The following is an 8,716-nucleotide window of genomic DNA, read 5'->3' as shown; positions in this document are numbered from 1 at the left end:
TCTTTAGCTATTGACTCTGCAGACTGTTGGCGATTTCTGCGCACTTTGTACTTTCACTTTGTGGCTGAGTTGCTGGTGTTCCCAGTTGCTTCCACTTTGTTATAATACCACTAACAGTTGACAATGGAATATTTAGTAGCAAGGAAATTTCACGGATGGACTTACTGCACAGGTGGCAACCTATCATGGTATCACACTTGAATTCACTGAGCTCCTGAGAGTGACCCATTCTTTCACAAATGTTTGTAGAAGCAGTCTGCATGCCTAGGGGCTTGATTTTATACACCTGTGGCCACAGAGGTGATTGGAATACCTGAATCCAATGATTTGGAGGGCTGGCCCAATACATTTGGCAATACCCATTAGTGCAAGTTACAGCCAGACAGCCAGCATTTTCAAAACCAGATATGTAATGGCAGCCTATTCATTTATTTCCATTAGCACAAGTTACAGTGAGGAGACTAGCATTTTCATAAGAAGGTCTGTAAAAGCAGCATTTATATTTCCATTAGTACAAGCTTCTGCCAGGCATGCAGCATTTTCAGATCAGGGTGTGTAATGACAGCCTATACATTTCCAGAGGTGCAAGTTACAGCATTTTCAGGACAAGATGTGTAATGGCAGCTCCTGTATTTGCATTAGTAGGTAGGTGTAGGAGGTCGGTGCCCCCCCAGTGTGTGGAGTGCCATGGTGAGGGCAGAGTTAAGCCCAGGCTAGCTGTCCCCCTCCTCCTCCTCCTGCTCCCCCTCCCCCCAGGAGTGGATGGCACACACACAGCCCCATGTCAGCACAGCCTGTGCGCTCCGCATGCGCTCTGCCCGCACTGCAGATTGAAGGAGGCAGCAGATCCAGCCTGGGGCAGAGCGATCTCCGCGGACCGCCGTCCATGGCCCCGCAGGTAGGATCGTGCAGCGGGGACACCTGCTCTGGAGGATGGGGCAGTGCGGCCACAATGCGATGTGGGGTTGTGGCTCTCCTGTAGACGATCAGGATGCTGCCATGGCAGGGATGGGTGACAGGCGGCGGGATGAGGATGGGGAGATGGATGGAGGGGGAGTTCCCGGGATCTGACACCTTGTTTACACCCTGATGGTCGGTGCACAGCCCCCGCATTAACCCCGTGTGTGCCGGCAAAGCCATCGATAATGCATCTGATCACAGGAGCCCTAGGTGCAGGGATGCATGGTCCATCCTCTCCTATCCGTCCATGGAGTGAGGATGGAGGGTGTCACTATTCTGTATACCTGGTGTCAGGGATCATCACATGGGGGGAGCAGAGGGTTAACCCAACCATCACCACTGGCCTGATGAGCAGAGGAGGAGGAGGATGATCAGGAGGGGGACAATGAGGGGGATGATGGTGAGGAGGAGGATGATATGATGGTGAGGAGGATGATGATGATCAGGAGGATGATTATGAGGAGAATGATGATGTGAGGAGGATAATGATGAGGATGATGTTGATTGGGAGGATGATGATGAGAATGATGAGGGATGATTATGAGGAGAATGATGATGGTGAGGAGGATAACAATGAGGATGAAGATGATCGGGAGGATGATGATGAGGAGGATGATGATTATGAGGAGAATGATGATGGTGAGGAGGATAATGATGAGTATGATGATGGTCGAGATGATGATGATCGAGAGGATGATGAGGAGCAAGATTATGAGGAGAATGATGATGGTAAGGAGAATGATGATGGTGAAGAGGATAATGATGAGGATGATGATGATCGGGAGGATGATCAGGAGGAGGATTATGAGGAGAATGATGATGGTGAGGAGGAGAATTAGGAGAATGATGATGGTGAGGAGGATAATGATGAAAAGAATGATGAAGGTGAGGAAGAGAATGATTATGAGGAGAATGATGATGGTGAGGAGGATAATGATGAGGATGAAGATGATTGGGAGGATGATAATGAAGAGAATGATGATGGTGAGGAGGAAGATGATTATGTGGAGAATGATGATGGTGAGGAGGATAATGATGAGGATGATAATGATCGGGAGGATGATGATTTGGAGAATGATGATGATGAGGAGGATAATGATGAGGATGAAGATGATCGGGAGGATGATGATGATGAAGAGAAAGATGAGGATGATGATGAAGAGAATGATGATGGTGAGGATGATGATGGTAAGGATGATGATGGTGAGGAGGAGGATGATTATGAGGATGAAGATGATCGGGAGGATGATGAAGAGAATGATGATGGTGAGGATGAGAATGATTTTGTGGAGAATGATGATGGTGAGGAGGATGATGATGATCAGGAGGATGAGGAGGAGGAGGAGGATTATGGGAAGAATGATGATGGTGAGGATGATGATGGTAAGGATGATGATGGTGAGGAGGAGGATGATTATGAGGATGAAGATGATCGGGAGGATGATGAAGAGAATGATGATGGTGAGGATGAGAATGATTTTGTGGAGAATGATGATGGTGAGGAGGATGATGATGATCAGGAGGATGAGGAGGAGGAGGAGGATTATGGGAAGAATGATGATGGTGAGGAGGATAATGATGAGGATGATAATGACTGGGAGGATGAGGAGGAGGAGAATGATAATGGTGAGGAGGATAATGATGAGGATGAAGATGATTGGGAGGATGATAATGAAGAGAATGATGATGGTGAGGAGGATAATGATGAGGATGAAGATGATCGGGAGAATGATGATGATGAAGAGAATGATGATGATGATGGTGAGGAGGCTAATGATGAGGATGATGATGAAGAGAATGATGACGGTGAGGAGGAGAATGATTTTGTGGAGAATGATGATGGTGAGGAGGATAATGATGAGGATGATGATCAGGAGGATGAGGAGGAGGATGATTATGAGAAGAATGATGATGGTGAGGAGGATAATGATGAGGATGACAATGATTGGGAGGATGATGATGAGAATGATAATGATGAGGATGATGAAGATGATGGTACATCTGTCCCCCCACCACATTCACAGTCCACAGTCCACAGTCCACATTGCTTAGCTTGCCTTGCTGTCATGTTTATAGATGTGTACAGAGAGGCCTGCAGTAGTCTGGGGATGTGTGATGTGGATAATATGTGACATGCTTATTCCAGGCAATAATGGTGGCCATACATGGTGCAATAAAACTCACCGTTCCATGTCTGATTCAGCAAAATGAACAAATTTGGCAAGACAAAAATGGCATGGCCATGTGGTGAGCGACAGCTAGTGACAACCCAAGCCGTTGGGTTGTAGTGGGATGAACGTTTTATAGGATCAAGCAATAGCAATTTTTCCCATTTTTTCACATTCACAGAAATTCCCACGGTTCATCATTTCCAATCCCTCAGGAAATCTGTGTTTCCATCTGATCAGCTTGATACAATCGGTTTATATATGTAATTGATCGAAACTCAGGGTACACATGTATTGAACATCAGTTGAATTATGTAATGCAATCAATTTTCAGCTCAATTCATGCAGTGGCTCGGTTTAGATCAATCGTTTTATAGCATCACATATGGCCACCTTTACAATTGCCTGTGCCTTGAAGTTTTAATAAATAATTTTCATATTCTTATTTCCAAAGCAGGTTTTTTTTGTACATTCTTTTTATGTTGGCCATACATGTAACGATCTGATGGAACACTTCTTCACAGGACTGGATAATATGATTGGATCTATCAGCTACTGAAAAGGCACACAATGTGTTATCAATCAGTGTCAAGCAAAACCGATCAATTTAATCAAAATTATTCTGATTGGTCTGAATGGAAATTCAGAACTCTGGAAAGTAATTCATTTGCCGTGCTGGTTAAGTGTATGGCACATCCAACAATCTGTGCAATCCTCCAATCATATTTCCGGTCATATTGTAAATCTGTCGAAGAAACAATTGTTTATAAATTTGTTCCATTTACAGCCACCATTAGACTGAAGTGGCCCAGAATTAAAGCACAGATTTGCTGTAAAGTACATCAAATCTGCTTGCTAAGTGCTATGAATAATCTGGTTATGTTAGATACAGTACATATAGTAGAAGATGTAACAGAGATCAGTTATGTGCTATGGACCAATTCATTACATTTAGACTGGATTCACAACTCTGTGTTCTTGCCTGATAAGTTTTTCATTAAAATAAATGGAAACGCATCAAACTGCACGTCAGTGCGCATCAGCGTGTGCTTTAAAATGTGTTGCAATGTGCTTGTCATGGCTTGTCATTGCACATTAGGCCAGATTCACATCTATCTGTTTCTGCTTTTATCAATTTTTGCACATTTTTTATGTGAGTTGTTGAGTGTTTACATATCTCCATAATTTTATTGGACATCAGAACTTGTAAAAATACATCGAAAACAGACACACCTCATTGCTTAAACTGCACCACAGACTTCCGAGCAACCTCATTGAAAAACATTACTTCGATTGACAAGTGGTTTTGCTTTACTACACATTGAAATGCAAAGGTGTGAACAGGACCTAATGCACATTGATGTGTTTTATGTGTTTGAATAGAAAATACATCAGGAAAAAGTGCAAAGGTGTGAATCCAGCCTGATTTTCAAGGAAAGCAACATATACCATATGTAATATACAGTATGTATGTATTGTATGTTTCTAGCAAAAAATATTTACTGACAGGCACAATGGCACATGAACCATTTAAAATGGTATAAAATAAGAAACTATCAGGGTCACTCACTTTTTATGAGATTGGTATTATTATTATTATTATTTGTATTATTAGAGTAGGATTATCTGTTAACAGTTATACTAACATACTTTCAATTGATAGACATTGTCACTTTTTGTTATATCTGCAAAATGTAGTCAATATCTTATATGTATATATAATTATTTGTTGCTGTTGCTTTTTTACTGTCAGAACACCTGTAGATATTTTGACTTTATTTCTAACTCTTGCCAAACGCCCCTATAGTGTTTGACAGGCGTTAGACAGGCATTTGGGAAGCGTTTTTAACGCTCCTCAAACGCTCCCCAAACGCCCCATGCGCGGTTTTGAGACGGTTGATAGGCGTTTGCCAAGCGCTAAAACCGTACCACAAATGCCTATAATGAAGTTAAATGGTATTAACGCTCCGCAACTGCATCGCTAACGCCTGCTAGACATTTACGGAGCAGCACCATAGACTTGAATGTGAGGCTTCAACTTCTCCTGACTCGATACAAGACTTTAGTTTTGCTGTGACGCAACGCTACAGTGTGAACAGCACTGTGTGCTGCCATATGCAGAATTCTCATAGGCATTTGAGAAGCGTTAAAAACGCTTTCCAAATGGCTGTCTGACACCTGCTGACAAAGCTAGTGTGAACTGAGCCTTATAGTCATGCTAGGTACCCTGTAACAGTCGCTGTAATGTCAGACAAGGCACCTGCTCCTGGTGCACGGTTAACACTGCAGCTCGCACAGAGATGGCTGCTTTGCTAGTAAGCACTTGTTTCTGGCTTTCAGCACTTACTTGAGGCTGCGGTGTATGCCAAGGAGGAAAGCCCTGTCCAGTATAGCAGCTAGCATTAATGGACAAATAGAAAGATGTACAAAGTACTACATGTGTTTTGTCCCATCAGGAACTTTAACTTTTCCAGCCACTGTACCAGGGGCGGACTGACAACTCATGGGGCCCCCGGGCAATAGGGGATCATGGGGCCCCTGTGTCCTTGCCCAAACTCAAAAAAGCCTATGAAAAAGGTACCAGGGGCATCTCATGGGGCCCCCTATTGACCTCGGGCAGTGCCCGAGTTTCCAAATAGTCAATCCGCCCCTGCACTGTACATATACAGCTGAACAGGATCAGTGCTGATGCAGTTGAATGTTCCCGCATTGGGTACCCATGTGTGCTAGCTAGAGCACAAAGCAGCACGATCTGTGTCCGCTGTGCCCACCGATCATTTTACTGGGCCACTGTGAGTGGCTCTGGTACCATATGATCACTGTTACCTATCACAGCGATCACAGTTACAGTAGTAAACAAGGCTGTCATTCATGACTTCTTGTTCACTTCTTTGTCATCTCTATGATTGGTCACAGCAATCACATAGTACCAGGGCCAATCACGGTGGCCCTGTACAATGTGATAGCTGTGACTAATCACAGCATCACTGTAGTAAACAAAGGTTTCATGAATAGTGTTATAGATTGCTTATACAGTGATCATCATTGTAATAAGCGCTCAAAGCGTAAAAAAAAATCCTGATCACCCTCCACTATGTCACTAGTGTCACACTGCACTGCTCTGGTGACAGTATGTAAAGAAAAAGTAAAAAAAAATTACACTGCCACACCAGTGATATTGTCCCTAATTACCGCTCCACCAGTTACGGTGTCCCTGATCACTGCCACACCAGTCCAAGCACCCCAATCATTGCCATTCCAGTTCCAGTGTCCCTAATTACTGCCACATCAGTCCCAGTGTCCCTTATCACTACCACACCAGCTATAGTATGCAACTAGTGTCACACTATACTACTCTGGTGACAGTACATGAATAAAGTAAAAAAAGATTTACATGTTGTTACCAGTGAGTGACACCAAGCACCTCCGCATCACTCACAGTGTCCCTGATCACTGCCACCCCAGTTATATTGTCTCTAATGACCTCCAAACCTGTTTCAGTGTCCCTGATCGCTGCCACACCAGTTACAGTGTCTTTGATCACGACTACACCAGTTACAGTGTCCCTGATCGCCGTCACACCAATTCCGGTGTCCCTGATCACTGCCACAGCAGTCATAGTGTCCCTGATCACTGCTAAACCAGTTACAGTGTTCCTGATCACCGCCACAGCAGTCATAGTGTCATTATAAGGACTTGTTCACATGGGCAATGCTCTCTGAAGAGTCATCCGTGTTCAGATGGCTCTTCAGTGAGCATTTGACAGGCACCAAGGAGGCATTGTATTACCTCCTCACCATTTGCTTTAACACCTTGGATCCCGCACAAGCACCCCCATTCACTTGAATGGGTCAGGATGGGTGGGCATGCAGGAGGTATAATTCCTGCCACAGCTGCAAAGCATCACAGCTGAGGTATGTTCACACCCCCAGCTGCAGCCTCAGCTAAGGGGGATAGCATTTGAGAAGTAGTAAAACTGAAGCTCAACCACAGGATTTTACCACCCCCCAACTTCACGTGTGAATGAGCCCTAATAGTGCAGTCAGTCACAGTTGGTGTCCTTGATTGTCCTGTTTATTGACCATGTTTCTGCCTGTTGCCTGGACCAATCTTTTGACTGTTTGCTGACCGTGTCTCTGCTTGCACCTGAACTGACCCAACTGCATGCCTGACTGACTACATTTCTGGGAGACACCAGTCCCAGCCATAACCTGTGGACAACTGCACTGCTTGGAACCAGTAGACCAGGTTTGCTTGGCATATAGGAACTGGGACTGCTATAGGTGACACTACACTAAGCTATAGTCCCTGCTCACTCATATAGAGTGACCATTACCATTAATTGGTTTTGATTCAGTTGATTTTTGTGATACACAAAATACAATATCTCGTACATAATCAGTCCAGTTTCTGAAAAGATCTCAAGTGGTATTTTGAAGGAGTAGAATGTGTTTTGCAATGTAATTCTAAGTATTCCTATATTGTGTGTGAGAAATATCATACTAAATTGACAACTTTGTGTAAAAATAATTTTTTTTAATTTTCATCCGCATTTTCCAAAAACGTATGGCGAATGTAGGCTTCAAAAGACTCACTATGCTTCTTAGAAAATACCTTGGGGTGTTTACTTTCCAAAATGTGGTCATTATGTTGGTGTTTTCATTATCCTGGTGCTCCATGGCCTCCAAAAATGTGATAGGTAGTCAAGAAATTGGATGAGTAATTTATGCCCTAGAAAGCCTGAAGGTGTTCCTTGGATTTTGGGCCCCATTGTGAGACTAGACTGTGAAAAAAGTAGTAGAATGGGTTTTGGAGTAAAATTCTATTTATGCCTATTATGTGTGCCACAAATATCTTATTCACTGACAACTTTATGTTAACAAAATACATTTTCATTTTCTCTTGTGCATTTTCCCAAAAAATTAAAAAAATTCCTTATGCCTTTCAGAAAATAGGGGTCATTTTGTGGGTTTTTCTACTGTTCTGGTGCTCCAGGGCCTCCAAAGATGTGAAAGGTAGTCAGGAAGTTAAATGGGTAATTTATGCATAATTTATGCTTTAAAGCACAAATGTGCTCCTTGGATTTTGGGCCCCTCATGGGTGTATCATGAAATCAGTAGGCCCGTGTGCAAGATCAATAGTGGGCCCTAGGCAATGACAAAGGAAAAACTGCAGCGAGCTAAGCATGCCACGATGAAATGTAGGCATGGTTTAAATTGCACTAAATATTGGGCGTGGCTTAAAAGGGGTGTAGTTGACCAGAGTTTGAGTTTACTTACATAGTGCAGAATGTGGTAAAGTTAAATAGGGAATGTACAAGGAGCAGACTGACAACTCATGGGGCCCCTGGGCAATAGGGGATCATGGGGCCCGTGTCCTTGCCCACACTCAAAAAGCCTATAAAAAAGGTACCAGGGGCTAACCCCTACTGACCCCAGGCCCTCGGGCAGTGCTCGAGTGCTCGAATGATCAGTCCGGCCCTGGTGGGTAGTGTATGCAGGGAAGGAAGTGCAGAGTGTATGGTGATGGGTAATATGTGTAGGGAAAGGAGTGAAGATTGCATGGTGATGGGTAATATGTGCAAGGAT

General features: G+C 43.7%; 1 protein-coding gene across 2 annotated transcripts in view; it reads left to right on the top strand.

The window, feature by feature from the left end:
- The first annotated feature begins 759 nt into the window (after window positions 1-759).
- The window catches only part of LOC149456277 (actin-binding protein WASF3-like), a 112,853-nt gene continuing 104,896 nt past the window's right edge, over window positions 760-8,716 (top strand). For both annotated transcript variants that reach the window (XM_089685203.1, XM_089685202.1), the window contains exon 1: window positions 760-898. The gene's annotated coding sequence lies outside the window, so the exon portion shown is untranslated. The remainder of the gene's footprint in view (window positions 899-8,716) is intronic.

This window comes from Staurois parvus, unplaced genomic scaffold (assembly GCF_062004578.1).
Source record: "Staurois parvus isolate SC_StPar_1 unplaced genomic scaffold, SC_StPar_1.0 ptg000365l, whole genome shotgun sequence".
Lineage (NCBI taxonomy): Eukaryota > Metazoa > Chordata > Amphibia > Anura > Ranidae > Staurois > Staurois parvus.
This window is presented reverse-complemented; position numbering and strand designations above follow the sequence as displayed.